This window comes from Mandrillus leucophaeus, unplaced genomic scaffold (assembly GCF_000951045.1).
Source record: "Mandrillus leucophaeus isolate KB7577 unplaced genomic scaffold, Mleu.le_1.0 Scaffold1171, whole genome shotgun sequence".
Taxonomy (NCBI): Eukaryota; Metazoa; Chordata; class Mammalia; order Primates; family Cercopithecidae; genus Mandrillus; species Mandrillus leucophaeus.
In genome coordinates, this window is record NW_012099999.1 from 224646 (window position 1) to 231710 (window position 7065).

Sequence of the window (7065 nt, forward strand, 5' to 3'; positions counted from 1 at the left end):
CTGCTGGAAGCTGGGGACACTGCCGGGCCCTCTTGCTGGCAGTGTCGTCGCAGCACAACACCTGCAGGGAGATGGGGACTATGCAGGGCCCTCTTGCTCCAAGTGTGACGGCTGGCGCCCCCTAAAGGCCGCCTTCTGCACCACTTAAAGTTGGAGCGCCAGTTATTAAGTGCCATCAGTTCTGGAAATGGATGTCCCAGTTCTTGTCTAACTTGGAAGAAAGATTTTCACCAAGGGGCAATACAAAGATAGCAGACAACTTCATTGAAAAAAATACAGTGTGAAAAGCTTATTGTAGAAAAATAGAGAGGAGTAGGCTAATCGTGCAGGAAAGCAGCCTAAGAGTCCTGTGCAGGGAATTTTATTTTGGACTTCTTCACATTCCTGCCTCTGTCTCAAGTCTCCACCAGTTTTCTTTGTCTGGTTTTCCTGCTACTGCCTTAGGTCCCCAACTTGCCCCACTTAGGCTTGTGGACCTCCTCACTGTTGGTTGAGGCACATGTGTGGTGATCGGTTGGAATCCACTCTGGCACCAGGCTCCTTCCCGCCATCCCAGGCAGGCTGACAGCAGTCACATTTGTACCTACTGTGTCTATCTCTTTTGAATGTGCTTCTCTGCCCTAATCTGTACTTATGGTGCCAGGTTTCTTTTAAGAATGTCCCCTTTGTCCTTATCAGCATGTAGCCAGCAGTATTGTGACATTATTACTGCAGAGTGAATGATGACTGGGGCATCTTAAGAGGATTTCTAGGGTGTTTCTTTCTGCATAGGTACCTCTTCTCCCTCCTACCCACAAACGACAAGTGTCTATCCACTCTAGCATTACAGATGCCACTAAATGTGAATTTTTGGTGATCCCTCCAGGTGAGCCTTCCCAGACTTTCCCTTTTCCAGGAGCTCAACCTCCTGTTCATGTCTAGCCGTCTATCTGTTCTAACAGAGCCCACTATCCTGTGTCTTTCCCAAAAACAGTGAGGGAACGATTACTGGAAACCATAGGAAATGATATGCATGTAGATGAAAACTTTACAACTTACACAAATAATCACTCAAAATCATCCTTACACTAAAAATGCAAAACTATACAATTTCTAGAAGAAACTATACAAGAAAACCTATGTGCCTTTGGGTTTCATAATGAATTTTAACAAATGACACAAAAGGTTGATACACGCAGAAGAAATGACAACGTGGATTTCTTAATATTTAAAGTTTATACTCTGGAAAAGACCTTGTTAATGGAACAAAAAGACGAGCCACATATTGAAAAAAAATTTTGCAAAATACAGATCTGAGAAAGAATTTGTATTCAAAATATATACAAAATTCTTAAAACTGAACAATAAGTTAAACAGCCCAATTAAAAATGCACACAGTTCTGAACAGACACCTCACCAAAGACGATCTACAGATGGCAAGTAAACATACAAAAAGATGCTCAACATACTAGAGAACTGAAAACCACAATGAGATAGCACAGCTGGTTTATATCTGTTAGAACTGCTAAACTCTAAAAAAATGACAAATTGCTGGAGGAAAAACAAGAACTCTTTTCATTGCTGGTGGAAGACAGTGTGTAACACCAGAATATGCCACCCCAAAATATGTCCCTTTGGCATAATAACTATTCTGAGCTGATTACTCTGAAAAAATGCTAAAAAAGGAAGTTCTGAAAACAGAGTAGAAGTTACCCTTGTGTAAGGAAAATTTACATCTATAAACGAAATCCCCATTTAAAAGATCTCTCTCTCTCTCTCTCTCTCTCTCTCTCTCTCGGCACCAACCAAGAAGAGAAGGATGACTAAATCACTAAAGAGTCTTATCAACAGAGAATGCATGGAGTTAAGTCTGTGTAAGAAAACTTACCCTTGTCTACTGTGCTTTTGCTTGTTACGTCCCCACTACTGAGCCTCAAATCTTCTTTAAGTTGAAGATAGCATTTACACTTGAATTGAAAGCCACCTACTGGGGATTTACTCATTTTTCCCTGAGTATCTCCCATGTATCCATAAGGTATACATATTTTTAAACTTGTCTACTTTTTTTCTCATTTTAATCTGTAATTTGTTACAGAGAGTCCCATCTAAGAATTCTGTAAAGGTAGAGAGAAAATTATTTTTCCTCCCCTATTACAGGTTGGGCAGTTTTTCCCAAAGCTAAACAAGTCTCACCTTACAATCCAAAAATCACATTCATAAGTATTTTGACAGCTACTTTGATATTATTTCCAAACAAAAGCTACCATGCAATTATGTACAGAAGCCCTATTCATAATGACCAAAGGAAAAAAAGGAATCAGAAAGTCTTACAACAGATGACTGTGTGGGAACCCACTCAGACATCAAGAGTTGTTATAGGGACCGGGCACAGTGGCTCACTCCTGTAATTCCAGCACTTTGGGAGGCTGAGGCAGGTGGATCACAAGCTCAGGAGATCAACACCATACTGGCTAACACTGTGGAACCCTGTCTCTACTAAAAAAAAAATACAAAAAAAATTAGCCGGATGTGGTGGCAAGCACCTGTAGCCCCAGTTACTCGGGAGGCTGAGGCAGGAGAATGGCATAAATCTGGGAGGCGGAGCTTGCAGTGAGCCAAGATCGCACCACTGCACTCCAGCCTGGGTGACAGAGAAAGACTACATCTCAAGGAAAATTAAAAAAAAAAACTTGTTTGTTTTATATTTAATAGTGATAACTCTGAAGACATAGTTGTTTTATTACACAAAAAATGTTAAATTTATCTTATTTAACTAAGTTTTATCCAAATCACGTTAACCTGAAAAACATTTGGATCAGTTCCTATATTTCTAGGAGTTTGGGGAATATTTATTTATAAATGATTTTTTTTTCCAAGCCAAGTTAGAATAGAGCACTTTTAGAGGATTGTATAAATGAATTTTGCAATGCTATCCAGAGTTAAGAAAAATCAAATATACAAAACATACATTAATAGACATACAAACACAAATAGAGATCTCATAGCTTTCATCCTGAAATTTTAGCCATGAATCAGGTATAAATATTCTGATAGTTAATTGTAGATGTCTGCTTGATTGGATTAAGAGATACTAACATAGCTGGTAAAGCACAGTTTCTGGGCATAAGTGTGAGGGTGTTTCTGGAAGACACTGAGATAAGGAAGATCCACTCTGACCCAATGTGGATGGGCACTGATACAGTTTGACTGTGTCCCCACCCAGATCTCATCTTCAATTGTAGATCCTATAATCCCTACATGTTGTGGGAGGGACCCGGTGGGGGACGATTGAATCATGGTGGTGGTTACTGCCATGCTGTTCTCATGATCTGATGGTTTTATAAGGGGCTTTTCCCCGTTGACTTAGCACTTCTTGCTGCTGCCATGTGAAGAAAGACATCTTTGCTTCCCCTTCCGTCATGATTGTGAGGCCCCTCCAGCCGTGGGGAACTGTCAGCCCATTAAACCTCTTTGTTCTTTACAAATTGCTTATACTCAGGTACTTCTTCATAGCAGTATAAAAATGGACTTAAAAAGGCACCATCCAATTGCTTGAGAGCCCAGTAGAACAAAAAGGAAGAGGAAAGGTGAATTATCTCCTTCTGAAACTGAAACATCCTTCTCTTGTCTTTGACATCAGAACTTCAGGGTCTCAGGCCTTTGGCCTCAGAATGAGAGTTACACCATTGGCTTAACTGATTCTGAGCCCTTTGGACATGGACTGAGCAATGATACCAGCTTTCCTGGTTCCCCAACTTGGAGACAGCCTATTGTGGACTTTCTTAGCCTCCATAATTATGTGAACCAGTTTCCCTAATGAATCTTCTCTCATCTGTCTATCTACATAAATCCGACAGATTGTGCCTTTCTGGTGAACCCTGACTAATGTGATTACAAGAATACAAAATTCACCAGTTTATATAGAGGACTTCGGTGTTGTCTTTACCCCATTTTATATTAGTATTACAACTGTGTTTCTGGAAAATGGAACAAGTTCTTATCTTCTTCATATGAAGGCTAAAGCTTTTTTCTCACCAATATTTTTGGAGATTTTTAAGATTTTCAAGATTTTCTTTTGACCCTAACCCCTAAACCTAACCCTAACCCCTACTGCTAAACCCTAACCCTAATCCCTACCGTTAAACCCTAACCCTAACCCTAATCCTAAATGCTAACCCTAAACCCTAACCCTAACCCTAGCCCTAAACCTAACAGAACCCCAACTCAAACCCTAAATCCAACCCCAAACCCAACCACAACCCTAATGCTAACACTAACCCCAACCCCATCTCTAAAACCATAACCCTAAAATCCTAACAACCCTAAATCTAACAACCCTAACCCTAACAACACTAACAAACATAATGTTAGCAACCCTAAACCTAACAACTGTAACCCTGACCCCTGACCCTAACCCTTTGTATAAATATCAAGTGATCTTGAATAGCCAAAATACTCCTGCAAACCAAAAGCCCACTTAGTTGCTCACATTTATCATTATCAAATATTACTGCAAAGGAATAGTAATCAAGACAACATAATACTGGCATAAGGAGACAAATATAAATCAATGGAACTAAATGTCCAGTCCAGAAATAAAACCATACCTCTACGGCCAACTGAGTTTTGACACGAGCCAAGACCACTAAATTCAACAAACGCTGCTAGCATCTGACTACCTACAGTCAGAGGTAACAAACTGTACCGTGACTGTACACTTACCTCACAACACAGAAAAAGTAACTCAAAATGGTTCAAAGCCCTACATATAAGAGTTACAAACAGAAACTCTAGAAGAAAACAGGGATATATCTTCATGACCTTGGATTTGGCAAAGGTGTTGCAGATCTGAAACCAAAAGCACTAGCCACAAAAGAAATAATTTCCTCAAAATTAAAAACTTTTATGCATCAGAAGACATTATCAAGTAAGTTGACTGTGCACTGTGGATCACGCCTGCAATCCTAGCACTTTGGGAGGCAGAGGCAGGAGGATCACTTGAGTCCAGGAGTTCAAGACCAGCCAGGATGACAGAGCAAAACCCCATCTCTACTAATAATACAAAAATTAGCCAGGAATGGTTGCACACAGCTGCAGTCCCAGCTACTAGGGAGACTGAGGCGGAAGGACTGCTTGAGTCCAGAACGTAGAGGTTGTAGTAAGCTGAGATCACACCACTACACTGCAACCTGGGCAACAGTGCAAGACCCTGTCTTAAAAAAAAAAAAAAAAAAGAATGAGTATGATGGCTCACGCCTATAATCCCAGCAATTTGGGAGTCTGAGGCAGACAGAACACTTGAGGTCAGGAGTTGGAGACCAGCCTGGCCAACATGGCGAAACCTTGTCCCTACTAAAATTACAAAAATTAGGGCCGGGAGCGGTGGCTCACGCCTGTAATTCCAGCTCTTCTGGAGGCTGAGGCAGAAGGATCAACTGAGGATGGGAGTTCAAGACCGGCCTGACCAACAAAAACAAACCCCATCTCGACTAAAAATACAAAATTAGCTGGGCGTAGTGGCACATGCCTGTAATCCCAGCTACTCGGGAGGCTGAGGCAGAAGAATCACTTGAACCCAGAAGGTGGAGGTTGTGGTGAGCCAAGAGTGCACCACTGCACTCCAGCCCGGGGAACAAAGCAAGATTCAGTCTCCAAAAAAAAAAAGAGAAAGTGAAAAGACAACCCACAGAAAACAAGAAAATATCTGCACATTATATATCCAACAACGGTCTGTTGACTGCAATATATAAAAAATTTGTATAACTCAACCACAAGAACAACCAAATTATAAATGGAGAAAGAGTTGAACACACACTTTGCCAAAAAGACATGCAAATGAAAAACAAGCACATGAAAAGATGATCAATATCATTATCATTATGGCCATCCAAACTGAAACCACAACCAAATACTCTTTCACACACACTAGAAAGGCTGCAATCCAACAAATGTAAAGTAACAAGTGTTGGCAAGGTTGGAGAGAAATCACAACCATTAAATACTATATGTGGAATATAAAATGGTGGAGCCTATTTGTAACATAGTTTGGTATTTCCTCACAAAGTTAAAAACATGATGGGCACGGTGGCTCATGCCTGTAATCCCAGCACTTTGGGAGGCTGAAGCAGGCAGATCACTTGAGTGCAGGAGTTCAAGACCAGCAGAAGGACATAGCAAAACCGTGTCTCTACTAAAAATACAAAAATTAGCCAGGCATGGTGCCACACACCTGTAGTCCCAGCTACTAGGGAGGCTGAGGCGGGAGGACCACTTGAGCCCAGAATGTGGAGGTTGCAGTAAGCCAATATGGCACCACTACTCCAGCCTGGGCAACAGTGCAAGACCCTGTCTCAAAAATAAAATAAATAAATAAATAAATAAATAATGGCCGGGCATGGTGGCTCAATCCTGTAATCCCAGCATTTTGTGAGGCAGAGGCAGGCGGTTCATCTGAGATCATGAGTTTGAGAACAGTATGACCAACATGGAGAAACCCCATCTCCACCAAAAACACAAAAAATTAGCCAGGCATGGTGTCCCATGCCTGTAATCGCAGCTACTCGCATGAACCCAGGAGGCAGAGGTTGTGATGAGCCAAGAGCGCACTACTGCACTCCAGCCTGGGAAACAGAGCAAGACTTAGTCTCCTAAAAAAAAAAAAAGAGGAAGAGAAAAGACAACCCACAGAAAAGAAGAAAATATTTGCGCATTATATATCCAACAACGGTCTGTTAACTACAATATATAAAAAATTTGTATAACTCAACAAGAACAAGCAAATTACAAATGAAGAAAGAGTCGAACACACACTTTGCCAAAAAGACATGCAAATGGCAAAGCAGCACATGAAATGATGATCAATATCATTATCATTATGGCCATCCAAACTTGAAACCACAACCAGATACTCCTTCACACACACTAGAAAGGCTATAATCCAATAAATGTAAAATAACAAGGGTTGGCAAGGTCGGAGAAAAATCACAACCATTAAATACTGTATGCGGAATATAAAATGGTGCATCCTATTTGTAACAGAGTTTGGTATTTCATCAAAAAGTTAAAAATAGGCCGGGCAAGGTGGCT